This window comes from Xyrauchen texanus, chromosome 21 (assembly GCF_025860055.1).
Source record: "Xyrauchen texanus isolate HMW12.3.18 chromosome 21, RBS_HiC_50CHRs, whole genome shotgun sequence".
NCBI classification, from domain to species: Eukaryota; Metazoa; Chordata; class Actinopteri; order Cypriniformes; family Catostomidae; genus Xyrauchen; species Xyrauchen texanus.
This window is the reverse complement of record NC_068296.1, coordinates 25,098,516-25,118,010: the sequence shown is the minus strand read 5'-3', so window position 1 is coordinate 25,118,010 and position 19,495 is coordinate 25,098,516. Positions and strand designations below refer to the sequence as shown.

General features: G+C 40.4%; 1 pseudogene; it reads right to left on the bottom strand.

The window, feature by feature from the left end:
• Positions 1-207: 207 nt before the first annotated feature.
• Positions 208-19,495, bottom strand: part of LOC127661479 (transport and Golgi organization protein 6 homolog) — a 29,083-nt pseudogene continuing 9,795 nt past the window's right edge.

Below are 19,495 nucleotides of genomic sequence, written 5' to 3'. Positions count from 1 at the left end.
TAACCTACTCAATACCAAAAGGTGGAATGCTGGTTTATCAATGCCAAATACAGGGTTTTCATTTTAAATCTGAAAATATAGGTGTAAAAAAATTACAAGAACATCCCTAAAAAGGTATAAACATATATACATAACTACAGGATGATAGATGGTAGAAATCTAACAGAAAAAGTCTGTTCAAGAGCTTATGTGACTACTGGAGAGCTTTCAAGGAAGAACCACAATCTTTTTCTCAAATTTCTGTTGAGAGAAGATGATCCTCCTCATGCCATCATCAAGCTCTTCCAGTACGGCCACATCATCCGGGTCAGATAGCACCACCCACTTCAGAGTCTGTTACAACTATAGAATAGGGAAGGGAGTGAGAAAGCACTTAGTAAGCAGATGCACTGTTTTACTGAACAACAGAATACAAGAAAAAGAGCAAACTTGCAAAGCAAAATAATGAATACATTTCTCTTAAGGCAGATGGTCTCTTGACCTTCTCCCTCCCAACAGCATTTTTGAAGAGTTTTTGTAAGCTGTTAGCTGTTTTTGGCTTCTTAACTTTACACTTAGAGGTTTACCTGGACAAAAATCTCATTATTATTCCCTGCAATTTCTCAAACCAGAAAGACCTCTGTCAGCCCGCATCCTGTATAGATCAATCTATCTAATTATCAATCTATCTATCATCCATCTATCCATCCATCCATCTATTATGTATATATTTAGCATTATAATATATATAATGCAAAATAAATAATAATAATATATATATATATATATATATATATATATATATATATATATATATATATATATATATATAAACAGAATTCTCAACAGAAATTGATTCTTGTGTGTATATATATATAATATATACACACAAGAAAGAAATTGAAAGTGTGTGAATATACACACACAACAGTTAGTTCTGGTCCTCACACCATCAGCACTCGAATGCTTCACTGTGTGGGTATCACTCCTCTTGTGTTCGAAACTAAAATGTAAGAGCAGTGCAGATGTGTTAAGAGCCATCTGTCTCTTTACATTTAATTTTGAGACAGTACATATTTTAGCCAGCAGGTGGAGGCAAAAGATCATTTTTGTGTGTAATATGAGCCTGTTGGTGATGTGAACTAAGTCAGCATCACTCAGTGTTTACATTTAACAACACTCCGTGATCGCTCATATTACTACAACAATATTAAAGCTAAGAAATAGCTTTAAACAGCTTTAAACTATCAACTTCCTTTTTGGCTCATTGGAGAGGACAAAATGGTGGAGGAGATAGTAGTTAATGACTACTTACTTGTGCACCGGCCACCATGAAATAGGGAGGAATACCCCCACTCTCTCTCACTCTCTCATTCTCTCTCACACTCAAACACACACACATCTTTATTTCTTCAATAACATGTTAAAAACTGCCCAAGTAGTTCTCAAATGATGTTTTTTGAATGCATAATTTGGTTTGAACCAGCAACGGCAGATTCTGATCTGTGGCGTAAGAAAGTAGTTCCATGAAGAAATGCCTGTGGCTGAATCACAGCAGTGCTGATATAGGGCCATTTCACACTCTTGCGATTTTGCTTGAATATATATATATATATATATATATACACACACATATACACACACACACTGATCAGCCACAACATTAAAAAACCCTAATTTTTTTATTGTCTAATATTGTGTACATTCCCCTCGTGCCGCCAAAACAGCGCCAACCCGCATTTCAAAATAGCATTCTGAGATGCTATTCTTCTCAACACAATTGTAAAGAGTGGTTATCTAAGTTACCGTAGACTTTGTCATTTCGAAACAGTCTGGCTATTCTCTTTTGACCTCTCACATCATCAAGGCATTTCCGTCCACCGAACTGCTGCTCACTGGATGTTTTTTGTTTTTGGCACCATTTGTATAAATTCTAGAGACTGTTGTGCGTGAAAATCCCAGGAGATCAGCAGTTACAGAAATACTCAAACCAGCGCATCTGGCACCAACAATAATCCATGCTATTATCTAATTAGCCAATCATATGGTAGCAGTGCAGTGCACAAAATCATGCAGATACGGGTCAGGAGCCTCGGTTAATGTTCAGATCAACCATCAGAATGAGGAAAAAATTTAGTCTCAGTGATTTTGACCGTGGCATGATTGTTGGTGCCAGATGGGCTGGTTTGAGTATTTCTGTAATGAGGGACCCCTGAAGGTGTCCTGTAGTATTTTGCACCAAGACATTAGCAGCAGATCCTTCAAGTCCTGTAAGTTGTGTGGTGGAGACGCCATGGATCAGAATTGTTGGTCCAGCACATCACACAGATGCTCAATCGGATTGAGATATGGGGAATTCGGATGCCAGGGCAACACCTTGAACTCTTCATTATGTTCCTCAAACTATTCCCGAACAATGTTTTCAGTGTGGCAGGGTGCATTATCCTGCTGAAAGTGTTCAGTGCCATCAGGGAATACCACTGCCATGAAGGGGTGTACCTAGTCTGCAACGATGTTTAGGTAGTTGGCACAAGTCAAATTGATGTCCACATGAAGGGTTTCCCAGCAGAACATTGCCCAGAGCATCACACTCCCTCCAAAGGCTTGTCGTCTTCCCATAGAGCATCCTCATGCCATCACTTCCAAATGTAAACGGCCCACACATACATGGCCATCCACGTAATGTAGAAGAAAATGGAGCTCATCGGACCACCTTCAACTGCTCTAAGGTCCAGTTCCGATGCTCGTGTGATCATTGTAGGTGCTTTTGCCGGTGGACACATCATGGGCACTCTGACCGGTATGCGGCTACAATGACCCATACACAGCAGTGCACTGTGTGTTGTAATACATACCTCACTTGTGCCACAGTAGATCTTCTGTCAGTTCTGACAGGATAGCCTTCAAACACCCTGTCGGCAGCTTGTGGTTTGTCCGTCTTCAGACCACTGTCGGTAGGTACTCACCACTGCTGACTGGGAGCAACCCACAAGCCTTGCCGTATCAGAGATACTCTGACCCAGTCAACTGGCCAGAACTATTTGTCCCTTGTCATTCCCGGTCTTATGTCAGTTAGGATAATTGCTTTATTTTAAGAATGTGAAATGTCAGAATAATAGTAGAGAGAATGATTTATTTCAGCTTTTATTTCTTTCATCACATTCCCAGTGGGTCAGAAGTTTACATACACTTTGTTAATATTTAGTAGCATTGCTTTTAAATTGTTTAACTTGGGTCAAACATTTTGGGTAGCCTTCCACAAGCTTTTCACAATAAGTTGCTGAAATTTTGGCCCATTCCTCCAGACAGAACTGCTGTAACAGAGTCAGGTTTGTAGGCCTCCTTGCTCGCACAAGCTTTTTCAGTTCTTCCCACAAATTTTCTGTCGGACTGAGGTCAGGGCTTTGTGATGGCCACTCCAATACCTTGACTTTGTTGTCCTTAAGCCTTTTTGCCACAACTATGGAGGTATACTTGGGGTCATTGTCCATTTGGAAGACCCATTTGCAACCAAGCTTTAACTTTCTGGCTGATGTCTTGAGATGTTGCTTTAATATATCCACATCATTTTCCTTCCTCATGATGCCATCTATTTTGTGAAGTGCACCAGTCCCTCCTGCAGCAAAGCACACCCACAACATGATGCTTCCACCCCCATGCTTCACGGTTGGAATGGTGTTCTTCAGCTTGCAAGCTTCACCCATTTACTTCCAAACATAACAATGGTCAATATAGCCAAACAGTTTAATTTTAGTTTCATCAGACAGGGGACATTTCTCCAAAAAGTAAGATTTTTGTCCCCTTGTGCACTTGAAAACTATTGTCTGGCTTTTTTATGTTGGTTTTGGAGCAGTGGCTTCTTCCTTGCTGAGCAGCCTTTCAGGACATGTCGATATAGGACACATTTGGATTGTGGATATAGATACTTGTATACATGTTTCCTCCAGCATCTTCACAAGGTCCTTTGTTGTTGTTCTGGGATTGATTTGCACTTTTTGCACCAAACTACGTTCATCTCTAGCACAGAATGATCTCCTTCCTGAGCGGTATGATGGCTGCGTGGTCCCAAGGTGTTTATACTTGAGTACTATTGTTTGTACAGATAAACGTGGTACCTTCAGGAATTTGGAAAGTTCTCCAAAGGATGAACCAGACTTGTAGAGGTCCACAATTTTCTTTCTGAGGTTTTGACTGATTTCCTTTGATTTTCCCATAATGTCAAGCAAAGGAGCACTGAGTCTAAAGGTAGGCCTTAAAATGCACCAACAGGTACACCTCCTATCAGAAGCTAATTGGCTAATTGTCTAATTGCCTAAAGGCTTGACATCATTTTCTGGAATTTTCCAAGTTGCTTAAAGGCACAGTTAACTTAGTGTATGTAAGCTTCTGACCCACTGGAATTGTGATATAGTCAATAAAGAGTGAAACAATCTGTCTGTAAACAATTGTTGGAAACATTATTTGTGTCTTACACAAAGTAGATATCCTAAACAACTTGCAAAAACTATAGTTTGAAAGTCTGAAATATGAAATCTGTGGAGTGAATAAAAAAATTGGTTTTAATGACTTCATCCTAAGTGTATGTAAACTTTGACTTTTGACTATATATATATATATATATATATATATCTAGGACTTCTAGGAGCTGTAGTCAGATAAATGACTGGACAGAACTGATTAAAGCTGTTATAACTGTAATTGTTGGAAGTGTGATTAGGGCCATGGGAACCTAAGTGATGATTAGACAAAGCATGTGTTGTCTTATACAGAAGGTGACCTCTAAATAATAGTGTATACGATTACAGCTGCTCACAACAGAAAACTACAGCAGCTACATCACACCAGATGCTAGAGGAATTTCTCCCAGTGAACATGCGTGTTGTTCCACAAACACCAAAGCCGATGACCTAATAACTACTTCTAATGAACTTGACACACTCAAACAGCAGATGTCGTTTCAACTTAAAGGAATAGTTCACTTAAAAATGACAATTCTGTCATTATTTAAAATTTTTATTGTTTAATTTTCACAAAATTTCTGTGGGGTTCAGTTCAGGGGACTGGGATGGCCATGGCAGAACCTTGATTTTGTGGTCAGTGAACCATTTTTCTGTTGATTTTGATGTTTGTTTTGGATCATAGTCCTGCTGGAAGATCCAACCAGGGCCCATTGTAAGTTTTCTGGCAGAGGCAGCCAGGTTTTGATTTTCTATCTGTTGGTATTTGATAGAGTCTGTGATGCCATGTATCCGAACAAGATGTCCAGGACCTCTGGCTGAAAAACAGCCCCACAACATTAAAGATCCAGTGCCACATTTAACCGTGGGCATTGAGTAATTCATCTCTGTGCGCGCCAAAACCGTCTCTGGTGTTTGCTGCCAAAAAGCTCTTTTTTTGTTTCATCTAACCATAGAACCCAGTCGCATTTGAAGTTCCAGTAGTGTCTGGCAAACTGAAGACGCTTGAGTTTGTTGTTGGATGAGAGCAGAGGCTTTTCTTTTTTTCTTGAAACCCTCCCAAACAACTTGTGGTGATGTAGGTGATGTCTGATTTTTATTTTTTATTTTTTTTGAGACTTTCTGACCCCAAGACCCAACTAATTTCTGCAATTCTCCAGCTGCATTCTTTGGAGATTTTTTGGCCTCTTGAACCATCCTCCTCACTGTGCGTGGAGACAATATCCTCTTCCAGACATCCTTTTCCAGGCCGATTCTTAAGATCTCCAGTTGACTGGAACTTGTTAATTATTGCCCTGATGGTGGAAATTGTCATTTTCAATGCTTTGGCTATTCACTTATAGAAACTTCTCATTTTGTGAAGCTCAACAACATTTTGCCCACATCAGAACTATATTCTTTAGTCTAACCCACTGTTATTGATGATGATTAAGGGAATTTGGCCTGTGTGTTACCTCATATTTATACCCCTGTGAAACAGGAAGTCATGGCTGAACCCTTTCATGTTCCTAATCACACAGGTGCACCACATTTTTTTTTTAAATATGAATGGGAGATATATTTTACTCATAACAATTTCTAGGGGTGCAATAATTGTGATAAACATGTTTTGAAGATAAATATTTATATAATAATGAGATATTTCCCCTCTTTCAATTGTTCTACTTCAATTAAAGGTTAGATTTTTGTAAATTTGTTTAGTGAAAGATTAAAAAGTTAAACAATGCAGATTGTTTTCACAGCCTTCTTTGGTCATATTTACCATGGGTGACAATATTTTTGGCCACTACTGTACATCTTTGAACACACAGAAACACATGGCATAATACTTACCTGAGTAGTTTTATCACTGAGACCCCTAAGAACCAGAGCGATGATGTGAACCAAAGACCTTCGAACCTCTGCCTCTCTGTCTATCTTAAATTAGGACAGTCAGACATGTGCTCAGCTGCAAGAACCAGCACACAAAGAGGTAAAAACAAAGGACATTTTTTAATGCAAGCCTGAGAGATCTGAGGTGCTGCACTAGTTGATCTTGATGTCAATGCAGTGGGTCGATTGATGTCTATCCACATGCACACAGGTCTACAGAAGACTGATGGACTAACTGAGAGCAGCCTGTTGCAGGCGGTTCTTTCATGAATAAGCAGCCCAGTTAGTCACTGTGACAGAGATGCTTATTCATGAAGATCCACTGCTGGTAAACAGCTGCAGCTCACTCTCTTACAGGAGATTTTCTTAAGCATCACACAATAACACATGAAAAACACACACTTTGCAACTGTACATGCAGTCACAAAGAATAAAAATTCCCCTTCTGTCAATCACTCAGCATTGTGTCGATTGTAGTGACACAAGGGGCTTCTTTTGGGAGCCTCGGATACCTCTGAATATGACAAAGGCCAATGCCAAATTGCCGAACAGAATTTTCATGTCCCAGCCCCGGACATACGGGTATAAATGGAGGGATCGTGCATCTGTTCAGTCAGATTCTTTCTTCGGAGCCGAGAGTTTTCCTGTTGGCTCTACGGCGCATTGCCAGCAGCTTTCTCCCTCCTCTGCACACCAGTGCAGTCCATGCCCCTTGGCGCTTCAACAGTTTTTTTCTAAAAGAGCAAACAATTCCTCTAAAAGAGTATTATTTTCTAATAAAAGAGTTAACGCATTGGCGTCAAACATCTTTTTAAAGATGCGTCTTTATCAAGATGCCCTTTCGCCTTTGCGTTGTTCCTGGATGCAGCAGATATCTCTCCGCTTCTGACGGCCAAAGGCGCTGCCTTGTGTGTCTGGGTCGCAATCACACCGAAGCAGTGTTTGTGGATGGTTCATGTACTCATTGCAAGAGCCTGACCATGGCATCATTGTGGTCGCGGCTTTCCTTCCTCAAGGGAAACGCCACTCCAGCCGCCCCCCGCATTGCTCCTTCTTCCTACGGAATTGAGGACGACCCGGCTGGCGGCCGTGGTTTCGCCAGGTAAATCTCCACGAACCACCCACCCCCCAGCATGCTCGAATCGCTTCCATCCGGGCTTGATGTGAGACCGGCTTGCCTCACAGCCAGTCTGACTTCTCCGTTGGTGTTGGTGCCATGGAGCAGGACGATGACTTCACCACTGCATCAGAGAGCATTGCGCTGTCTGACGCGGAGGACTCAGCTGGGCTGCCGCCTTCGGGCTTGCCTGCCAAGTCATAAGCTGATGCTCAGATGTCCGATATGCTTGCCCGGGCTGCTGTGAGCATGAGGCTGGACTGGAAACCTCCATCCTCCCCTCAACCCTCACGGCTAGACGATTGGTTCATTTCTTCCCAGAGGTGCATGACGAGCTAACAAGGTTGTGGAGGGCACCTTTTACTGCCCGGAACGACCTCCTTACTCGTTCGCTCTCACTACCCTCGACGGCGAGGCGGCCCATGGGTACACGACGGTTCCCCATATGGACAAAGCGGTTGCGGTGCACCTGTGCCCACAAAGTGCAACCACTTGGCGGGATCATCCCGCACTCCCCTCCAAGGCCTGCAGGACAACGTAGTCACTGACAGCGAAAGCCTACACAGCCGCCGGACAGGCCGCCTCCGCCCTGCATGCCATGGCCCTACTCAAGTTCACCAGGCCAAGGCACTAAAAGATATGCACGTGGGTAGTCCTGATCCTGATGTGCTGCAGGAACTGCGTTCAGCTACCGACCTCGCCATCCGGGCCACAAAGGTCACAGCACGGGTATATGGACAGGCGATGGCCACCCTTGGGGAAAGTCATCTGTGAACTTTGAATTTTTTTTTACATTTTATGCATTTGGCAGACACTTTTATCCAAAGCGACAGTGCACTTATTACAGGGACAATTCCCCTGGAGCAACCTGGAGTTAAGCACCTTGCTTTAGCTGGCTGTAGGGATTGAACCTGCAACCTTCTGATTACCAGTTATGTGTTTTAGCCCACTACGCAACAACCACTCCGGTCGAGAACTTGGTCGAGATGCGGTATACTGACAAAGCCCGCTTTCTTAATGCCCTCAGCTCGGCCTATTCGGCGACACCGTTGAAGACTTCACCCAGCAGTTTTCAGCGGTGAAGAAGCAGACGGAAGCCATCCAACACATCCTATGGCACCGGTCTACATCCAGCCGAGACCTGTGTCACGAACCTCCACCGCGATTTTGCCCCGACACCGCCCCTTTCTATGATTCACATTCGAGGGCCAAGCGTACCAGTACAAAGTCCTCCCCTTCGGCCTGTCCCCTCACGTCTTCACGAAGGTCGCAGAGGCCGCCCTTTCCCTGGAAAGGGAAGTGGGCATCCACATACTCAACTACCTCGATGACTGGCTGATCTTAGCTCACTCTCGAGAGGCACTATGCCCCCACAAGGACCAGGTGCTCAGGCACCTCAGCCATCTAGGGCTTCAGGTCAACTGGGAAAAGAGCAAGCTCTCCCCGGTTCAGAGAATTTCTTTTCTCGACATGGATTTAGACTCAGTCTCAATGGTAGTGCGCCTCACAAATGAATAGAATAAGAATAAGACTGGAAAAGAACGCCTTACCCGATGCGTGTTATAGCTAGATGGCCCAAGCCGCATCGAACACTCTGTGAGGAGTAACACAGAGAGTAAAAGCATAGGAGCGGCCTGCTCCCATGCTTGCCACATCGCTTGTTCCCACCTCCCAAGGGAATCCTTGGTCGGATGCCAGGAACCTAAGAAAAACAATATGACGTCTTAGTGGGGCATCAGGGAGGGTTACGTGCAGTCTGATGCTCATGCTCCTTGGCACGCTGCAGCTTGCTGCACCAGCATCAGCAGATCACGGTTCAGTGTAGGTGGCACTATTGAATAGGGACCCCTTGTGTCACTACAATCAACACAATTTCGAGTGAGTGACAGAAAGGGAATGTCTAGGTTACTAGTGTAACCCCCGTTCCCTGATGGAGGGAACGAGACATTGTGTCCCCCTCTCTACAACACTGTACCAAGCTGCTGTGATGGCCAAACCTTATTCTTGGTTCCTCAGTGCAGAACCTGAGTGAACAGATGCAGCCTAGCCTTTTATACCCGTATGTCTGAGGGTGGGACATGCAAATTCTGTTTGCCAATTTGGCATTGGCCTTTTTCATATTCAGAGGTATCCAAGTCTCCCGAAAGAAGCCCTTTGTGTCACTACAACGTCACAACGTCTCGTTCCCTCCATCAGGGAATGGGGTTATACTAGTAACCTAGACGATTTGCATTTCCTGAAGGAATGCTTGAAAGGCACAAAAACTTTTAACCTTAATTTTAGGCTTTGGTTCTGTGTAAATTAAATGCTGCAACAGATATGCTTTGCCGTTGTCATGACACTCAGCAGTACACATTTCGTTTTCTGTAGGCTGTGCACGACAATCAACACATAATTTTGTGGTGCCTTTGCAGTGGCTGTAGATGGTTTAAATATATGCAACAAAAAAGAGACCACAATTTGTTATGCAAACAAATGTCAGAAAGAAAATCAATTGCAATTCAGAGAGCAAATTTTACAATGACACCATCACTTTAAGTTTGAATGGCAAATATTTTAAGAATGTACAGTATATCAATGGAAAACATTTTTAACTTTACATTTCTTCAACTAAACTTATATGTACACCTAAGGATAAAAATATCAGAAAACACATTTTAATGCAGTGGTTCAAGGTAAATTAATGAAATTGTGTAGCAAGGTACAAAATAGAAGGTTTGACGATTATTTGAGGAATTTAGAGGTAAGATTTGGGTTCATCCACATTTGGCCATTGGCAGTAGGAAAGTACACACACAGCTGTGCAAAGCAAAGACAATGATGACATCAGAATAGAGGCATCCGGGGGACTTTTTATCAGCTTGACTGGTTGACTGAGTTTTGATTACAATAGAGGCACTACCTCTTGCACCAGCAGTCCAAAAGAAAAATAGATAAGTTGGCACAGTTCACCCAGGTTGAGAGGCTTCTGGCATGCACGTTAATGTTTTCGTCTCGCGTGCCACTTAAGAACACACCGATCAGAGGGTGGCCATAATGTGGAGCCAGGTCACCTAAAACAAGAGAGGACAACATTAAAAAACGTTTATTTTTATTTTTTTTTTTTACAGCAGAAGTATTCAGCTGTGATTTAATAGTGCTGATATTCAGTACATCAGAACTGTAAGAGTATTATTGTTTTCCTTCAGCAAATAGTTAATAAAGTACAATTTAAGACAAAATATGTCCAGCTGTTTAGTAAATTTTTGCTCCACTAATTAAAATAACCCCAAACATTCCAAAACAGGACTGGTAGCCATGAACACAGAAAAGCAGAGTCATAAAAACAGTGAAAAATTCTGTGTTTGTTATATGCCAATTAGATTAGAGGACTGGACCCAACTTTTTATTACATATAATAAATTATAGAAATTATATTTAATTCTTCCCAATAGCAAATTTAGTGCCCATATAAAGTAGCTGCCTACACTGAACACACACACACACACACACACACACACACACACACACACACACACACACACACACACACACACACACACACACACACACACACACACACACAGCTGAAGTCTCTTTCAATCTCTCCATCTCAGTGTGAAAGTCTGAGAAAAAGTCAAAAGCACATTCTTACAGCATGAGCAAAGCCCCTAAACTGGGCATTTCTTGGCTCACGAGGAAAAGGGCTCCCATTGGGCTACTCAGAGAAACAGGTATTAGTGTAAAAGGAATTAGTATTCTTTTTGGCAAATGAGGATTGAACATGAAAAAACAGGCTTTAAATGTCTGTTGTGTTGGTATTGGCACAGCGAGTGAACTTCCAGGTGGGTTCAGTGCGTTTTTTCCACACTGCTGATGTTTTTAGCCAGACCACAGTAAGCACTGTTTGAGGTATCATTCAAACTGTACAAAACCTTACAGAACCCATGTGCCAGGACCAGTTCTATTCAGACATCAATGTCCACTTGTTCAGAAGACCAGTCCCCAAACCAGATAAAAAACTTAATGGCTATTTTGAACTAGATCTGGGAGAGAAAAAGTGTGTGTGTGTGTGTGTCAAGGGGGGAGGTAGCAGAAAGGGCCCCCCCAAAAAGAAGTGTATCTTTGATCCTTCACTTCTTGTTAACTGTGGCCATCTGTTCAGACCCCTTATTAAGCAACATGCTTAATTAGAAACCAAGAGCAGGCTTATGCAGGGTAAAGATTTATTTAATTACATACTGGATGAGACCATTATGAAACAGCATGTTACGTTAGATATTTAGTTATTACTTAAACACACTTGTAAAGTCAAGGACAGAAATCAGTGTCTCATTAGATAATACTCCTGGGCTCGAAATGTAAATTGAACTCAAGAGTGCTGGTGAAGTGTGTGATGCCCCCTGCTGTGCGAGAGAAGATGTTATGAATGTGACAGTGAGTTGTAAGACTCATTGTGAAGTTGCAGCAAACTGTAGCAGCTGTTAGGTTTCTAGAGAGCTCGTTCTGTTAGTTTAGAGGAGCCCGGGCTAAGGCGACGTGCATCAGAGCCAGACTAAATGTTCTTTAGACACAATGAATAACCGCACATTTGTGTTGGGGGCATGCCACTGCCCAAATCTGACAATTTGGTCCTGAAATGGAGCAGTTTTTATAAAAAAAGACAGTATTTGCAAAGCTTATAAGAAAGAAAGAAAGAAAGAAAGAAAGAAAGAAAGAAAGAAAGGAAGGTGAAAATAAGGAGAGAAGGAAAATATTAAAAGGAAGTAACAAAGGAAGAAAGTAACAAAGGAAGGAAAAATGAAAGTGAGGGAAAGGAGAAATAAATGGAAGAAAAGGAAAAGAAAAGAAAAGAAAAATGAAGGAGAAAGAAAGAAAGAAAGAAAGAAAAGGAAAACGAGAGAAGAAAAAGAAAAGGAAAATGGAAGGAACTAAGGAAGAAAGGAAGGAAAAGGAGAGAATAAAGGAAGGAAGAAAAGGACAGGAAAGATGGAAGGGAAGGTATAAGGAGATGAAAGCAAGGAAGGACGAAAAGGAAGGAACTAAGAAAGGAATGAAGGAACAATGGAAGTGAAAAAGAAATGAAAGAAAAAAGAAAGAAGAGGAAAATAAGGAAGGAGAAAGAAAGAAAGAAGAAAGAAAAGAAGAGGAGATAAGGAAGGATGGAAGAAAGGAAAAGGAGAGAAGAAAAAAGAAGAGGAAGCAAAGAAAAAAGGAGAGAACAAAGGAAGGAAGGGAAGGGAAAATGAAATTACAGAAAGAAAGGAATAAAAGGAAAAGTAGAAAAGGAAGGAAGAAAGGAAAGAAGGAAGGAAGTAAAGGGAAATGTTAAGTAAGGAAAAAAGGAAAGAAGGAACTAAAAGGAAAGGGTAAGTAAGTAAGGAAGGAAGGAAGGAAGGAAAAGGAGAAAATGGGAAAAAAGAACAGGAAGCAAGCAAAGAGAAAAAAGAAAAGAATAAAGTAACGAATGAAGGAAGGAAAAGGAGAGAATGAAGGAAGGATGGAATGGAAAAGGAAATGGAAGAAAGAAAGAAAGAAGAAAGAAAGAAAGAGAAGGACTGAAAGAAGAGAATGAATGAAGGAAGGAAAGAAGGTTTCCTCACTCATTGCCCTGCTGGCTCTCATTAGCACCTCAACCACTTTAAGGTCTGCAGGGAGTGCTCCCTCTTTGGGGAATCCACAGTTACTCCAGTCTGAAACTCTCCCAGCAATCTCTGCAGAATCTGCTCAGGGAAAGAGTCAGCCAACACTGCAAACCCTGCATACAGGAGAGAGAAGAAAGAAACTGTTTAAATGAATACTGAATTCCTGATAGAAGCTGAAGGAAATAACTACAACAGGCTGTCTGAACATTAAATGTTTACTCATTGCCTCAATTGGGCTGAAAGAGTTGAGATAGTCCAAATTACCATTCATTGACAAGAAATTAGATCATATTAGTGGCAAACAGGGACTGTGGGAGAGCATCCTTGTAAATCTGACAACTTCCTAAAATAACTTGAGATTGATTCAGTTATTTCTGGAAAAGACACACACACACACACACACACACACAAATCTAATGGAGGTTAGACCTTATACATGGAAATTAAAACAAATATTATTATATTAATGTAACAATTAAAAAACTGAATAATACTAATTTAGTAAATCAAATTCTATTCAGATTCAAAAGATGTACACTAATGACAAGGCAAAAGCCAAGGAAACAGATGCTTTTGTCTAGTCATTGTGGCAATGCAAATGACAGGTTGTTTAACAAATTAAAGGTTTAACAAAACATCTTTATTCAAGCAGATGTAAAGAGAGGGTGGGAATGAGAGACGTGTCCATCAGTAACATATGGGAAGTGCACATATTGTGCCACTGTCATGTTGAGGTAAAGACAACAGTGTTTTCTGCTGGCTAATTCAGTGAAACAGGTTTCACTTTTATGCCTCTATGTCAAACAACAAAGTCATTTGACCAATAAAAAACAAGTTGTTATATTTTGTATCCGGCTTAACTTTAAAAATAATAATGAATTACTCATTCATTTCTTAAAATAATAATAATAATTTTTAGGGCTCCAAACAGTTTTAAACTTGTTTCTTAATGAATGTCTTTCTTAACATGAATGATCATAAGGTCTCACTCCTCCCATTTCTTACTTGAATGGCTGACAGATACACAAAGGAGTCTTCATGCTCCAAGTTCTCCAGATAGAGCTGCAAGACATTAATTATTCACTGAAAGCTGAGCAAAGAATTAGGGCAGAGTTAATTAATTCCTTAGTCTAATTATCACTGACAGTTTTCGAGGGGCTATTAGCTGAGCTCTCAGCACATTTATAGTAATGCAAATTACAACATGTCTATGCCTGTGGTTTTAAAAGATTTAAATGAGTTCATGTAAGGTGAAATGGTGGGATTATAAGAAAATGTAACACAAAAGAAGACATTGGGTTAGCCAATAGGCACTAGCCAAATTCAGAAATATACACTGTTATAAATAACACCCAAATATACTGAATGTAATTACAAAAAAATAAATTAAAAAAATGACACTTAATTCGCTTCCATGAGGTACAGATACAGTGGGGTCCAAAAGACCACATGCTTCTATTTTGCATTTTTCTAATATAATAATTTTTGCAAAAACTATGTTATTCAAAGTTTTTCCAGTATGATTTGAGTATATTCCAAAGAGCATCTTGTGTAATTCAATGAAAGCACAATGAAAGAAAATCTGACCTTTTGAATTAACATGATTCATGGCACAAATTTGCTTACAATACATTTGATTAATAATGATGAACTAGAAAAAATGTAAAACCTTAATCCTTCATTTAACGTCATAACATTTCAGTGTTCTAAACTGGTCAAAATCCTAAAACCTTCAGTTTATTTTCAGATTTAAATAACATTTTAAATCCCAAATCTGCAATATGAACTCAGACTTTTGAACCCCACTGTGTGTTACTGGGTTACTAGGGGTTATGTCACTGTCAGTGTGACACTGTGTTTGTGTGAACTGGTTGTATTTATGAAGTGTTGGACACAAAGGAGGTTCTTATTACAGAGAATATTAGATGAGACACTGGAGAAAGACCCCATCATAACTAGACCCCATGAGGGTCTTCAAGCGCCCTCAAGCAGGAGGTTTTACACACCAAACATCCCACCTCATTTATAAAACATGGTCTAGACCCTCACCCACCCTTAAAACAAGCACAGAAGAGAAAGACGAACATTGAGAATCACTGGCCCACATAAACAGAGCCATCCACGGCAGAAGAGTGTACACAAACCCCAGGAGAGGTGTGTACATGATATCTGGCTTTTAGCATCAGAGAGAATAATGCATACTTAGAGAATAAGTGTTTATCAGATACCATAAGGATTGATTTCATCAAAGGCAACCCTGCTACTTGATACTTTAGGGAAAATGATTTTATAAGCTACACCTAGAAAAGAAATTCACAAGCCATTTTGAATAAACAGTGATACAGTTGAAATGGAAATGTTACAGATAGAAATGAGTGTGATAAATAATATGATATATTATTATTATAATTCTATTCATATTATTACTTTTTTATTTAATACGATAATAATAATTTTATAATAATGGTCGGTAAAATCCTACCACCGCCTCCTCGCGGTGCAAGCTGGTAGCAAGTATCTTAAAGACCCTTGGCGAATGGTGGAGGTCCTCGACGACAGGTGGAGTGACATGTTAGTTAAGGTATGTTTCTCATCGCATTTATGGAACTGTCTTCCTGAAAAATGGATCACCGTACTAGGTGTGTATAAAGTATCAATAAATGTAATGAAGCCCAACTGCCCACATTGCTCTAAATTTATGTTATTAAAGGGTCAAAATGAACTAAATCACACAAACTTTCTGGAAATAAAATACTCAAATATTAATGCCCTGTTTGGGCCACTGGAATGCACCCGGCTGAAAAGTCATTATTGGGCAGTACGTTGTCATAAACAAAGCTTCGGATTTAGACCAATTAACTCTGTATCCCGAGAACATAGAAAAGGAATGAATAATTCTGTGGAGGCAAGGCATAGATCTAGAAGGGTTGGAGACAAATAATAGAATATCATCTGGGTAAAGCAGAACTCCGCCACAACCCTGGGAAAATCATCCCCCTTTCTTATCATGCCTGCTAATTGTTCCAGGGCAAGCAGAACAATAATGAGGAAAGAGAGCAATCCTGCTGGCTGCCCCTATCTAGAGTAAAATAATCTGAAATTAATAAATTTGTTTGTTCAGCCACTACCGGTTGTCTGTAAAGTAACTTAATAAATCCAATAAACGTACTCCCAAACCCGCAAATTTCCAAAATCTTAGAAAGATAATTCCATTTTACCATATCAAACGCCATTTCGGCATCAAGTGAGATGGCAACGACCGAAGTCTGATCATTCGCCACTGACAACATGATATTGATGAAACGCCTAATGTTATCAGAAGAGCTGTGTACCTGAATAAACACAACCAGATCTATGTGTATGAGAAATGTCATAACTTTACTTAATCGATTATCCAAAAATGTTGACAATATTTTAACGTCTAGCTGGATCAGAGAAATTGGATGGTAACTCTTACTCTCGCTTAGACCTTATTCCTTTTTAAGAATCAGAAGCTTCCCATTTTTTAATGATTCCGTATAAACTTCTAGCAAAATTGGAGCCAGTTCTGTAGCATAAAATCTAAACAACTCAGCGGGAAAGCCACCTGGCTCCGCAGCCTTGCCTGTAATAATTATCTCGCCAAGCTCCTCGAAGGTTATCGCAGTTTTTTTTGTTCAGTCGTCAGTTTAGGGAGTTCTAAAGGTTCCACAAAATTTCTAATACCTTCATCAGTAGACGAAGATGTGGAACTACAGAGATCAATATAGAATTCTTTAAAAGCATTATTAATATCAATGGCTGAGTTAAAAATTTTACCACCAGCAGATTTCACAGAGGGAATGGTAGAAAAAGACACTCTCTGCTTTATATATCTAGCCAAGAGCTTCCCTGCTTTGTCCCCTGACTCAAAGTATGACTTCCTTGACAAAATAGTATTATATCTGTATTTCAATCGGTTAAATTCTCTGAAGCCATCAGGCGACATTCTGCGCTTCAGCTCTACCTTGGCAATTTTAATATTCCCTTCCAGGTCTCGTGATTTGGATTTTTTATATAAAAAGCATAGCATACTGTATGATCCAACCCCTAAGAACCGCCTTAAGTGCCTCCCAAGCCATGCCCACAGAGGATACTGAGGACCAGTTGGTCTCTATAAAAACATTGATTTCAGCCTTTAACATTTGATGGAAATAAGGATTTTGCAAAAGGGATACATTAAAGTTCCAACTATATGATTTATTTTCTCCAAATGTGGCAACACCTCTAAAAACACCAGGGCGTGTGATCTGCGACTAAGATGTTTCCAATTGAGCAGTCAACAACAGATGAAATGAGGGACTTAGATATAAAAAAATATATATATTCTTGAATAAATCTTATGGACTGATGAAAATAATGTATAATCTCTACCAGATGGGTTCAAAAGTCTCCAAATATCTTTAAGGCCAAGATTTTTACACATCCACATTTACACTTCCTACCAATATTATATCATGAGGGGTGCCAACGGCTTGCAACATCCCTCCAAGAACTATAAAAAAAGCCCTGATCATCAGCGTTATGTGTGTAAATATTAGCCAAAATTAAACTTTGCCCCTGCATTTCTGCTAAAACAATAATTACTCTTCCTAATTTATCTTTACTTTGTTTGAGACATTTTAATTGTAGATGTTTACTTATCATTGTAATGACTCCCCTGCTCTAACTTGAGCCAGCACTAAAGAAAACATGCCCACCCCATATCTTCCCAAATTGTTCAGCTTCCTGTGTGTAAAGACGCGTTTCTTGAAGAAACACTATAACATATTTCTTTCGTTTAAGAAAAGAATTAACCTTCCTTTTTTTTGGGGTGCCCAACCCATTTACATTCCACATGGAGAGAGAAAATCCACTCATATTAACATTTGACATTTTAACATATTAGAAAAAATTGATTGTGTGTCAAAAACAAACTGATAAAAGACCATATTCCAACATTAGTGCAATAATTAAACCCCGAACTTCCCCTAGAATCAAACAAACAGAAAAAAATAAAACGTGTGAATTAACACTGTACATGACAGAGCCAACCAGTGTCCATCCCTCTAAACTCAAACCATCCACATATGCCTACGAGAGCCCCTGCGGCAACTTTGCCATCGGATTACTCAAGTTTCCATACAGATTTTGTGAGACTATAAAACAAACTCCAGCCAATAGGCAGAATAAGCACAAAGAACGTATAGATTAATCCACATAACTGTCCTGAAGGTGTGTTCTTCCACAAAACAAACTCCAGCATCTAGCGGAACCAGTGCAAAAAGAAACAAAAAAAGGAGCCCAGTTTCCTCGAACAGTCTAGTGAATGTTCAGTGAGTCAGGTCCATTCAGCTGCAACGCGAGTGCCACACAATGATTTACTCATTCCATTGATTTTATGAAGGACATCGCTTACTGAGGGCATTTAAATATTTTTTTCTCAATTTGTCCGGGAACATCAGTGCAATGGGACCTTCCATTGATGCATTCCTTGAATAGACCACGTTTCTCTCTTGATGAATTCGCAAAGTCTGGGAATAAGAAAACGTTGTGGTTCTTCCAAGAAAGCCTTCCTTTGCTCCTCGCCTCACGTAACACGAGATCTTTATCGGATGATCTCTGAAATTTGGCCAGAATTGATCAGGGCCTGTCTCCCTCAGCGAATCTCTGAGCCGGAACCCTGTGAGCTCGCTCGATTTCCAGTTTATGGCCTGTTATGTCGAGCAGACTCAGAAAGAGCTTGTCCAAAAATTCTACCATATCCTGACCCTCTGCTCACACAGGAATTCCAACTATTCTATGTTATTTCGCAGTTACAATTCTCAAGGTCTTACAACTTTTCCCAAACACATTCCAAATCCACCTTGGTTGTTAGTGGATTAGCAGCTAATTCCCTCTCCGATGACTGCAGATAATCGATCCATTTCTCAACATCAGATACTCTTGTAACCAACTCAGTGAATTTCATCTCCATGGCAGTGATTGATTGAAGTATTACAGCAAGATCCTCCTCGTCAGCAATGATCTTCATCAGCATTGCATCATGCTCGACAGTTGACGCTGAATCTTCTCCACCGCACCCTCCAAATTGAGTCATGGCCTCGAGGCCTCCGGAGGGGTTTCAGCTTGAACACGTAAGTGTCTTTAATGTCTCCAGAGCCCAAGGATTTTTAATTTGTTGGCATATTGTCTTCCTAGAACAGTTAAGAATCAGGGTGTATTGAATATCACCGGTTTATGACATAAAAAGTATTAAAACTAGCAAAGTGTGCAGGGCTTGCTGTTCACACGTCCGACCCTTGCATGGCGTTACGTGACCCCCCTTTTTTGCAGGTCATTAAATAGTTCTGGGACAAACTAATATTTAAAAAAGCAAATATTCCATGTAGTCTCTCAATTAATATGAGTATAGCACTTCTGTACCTGTTTATATGCTCTGTTCACAG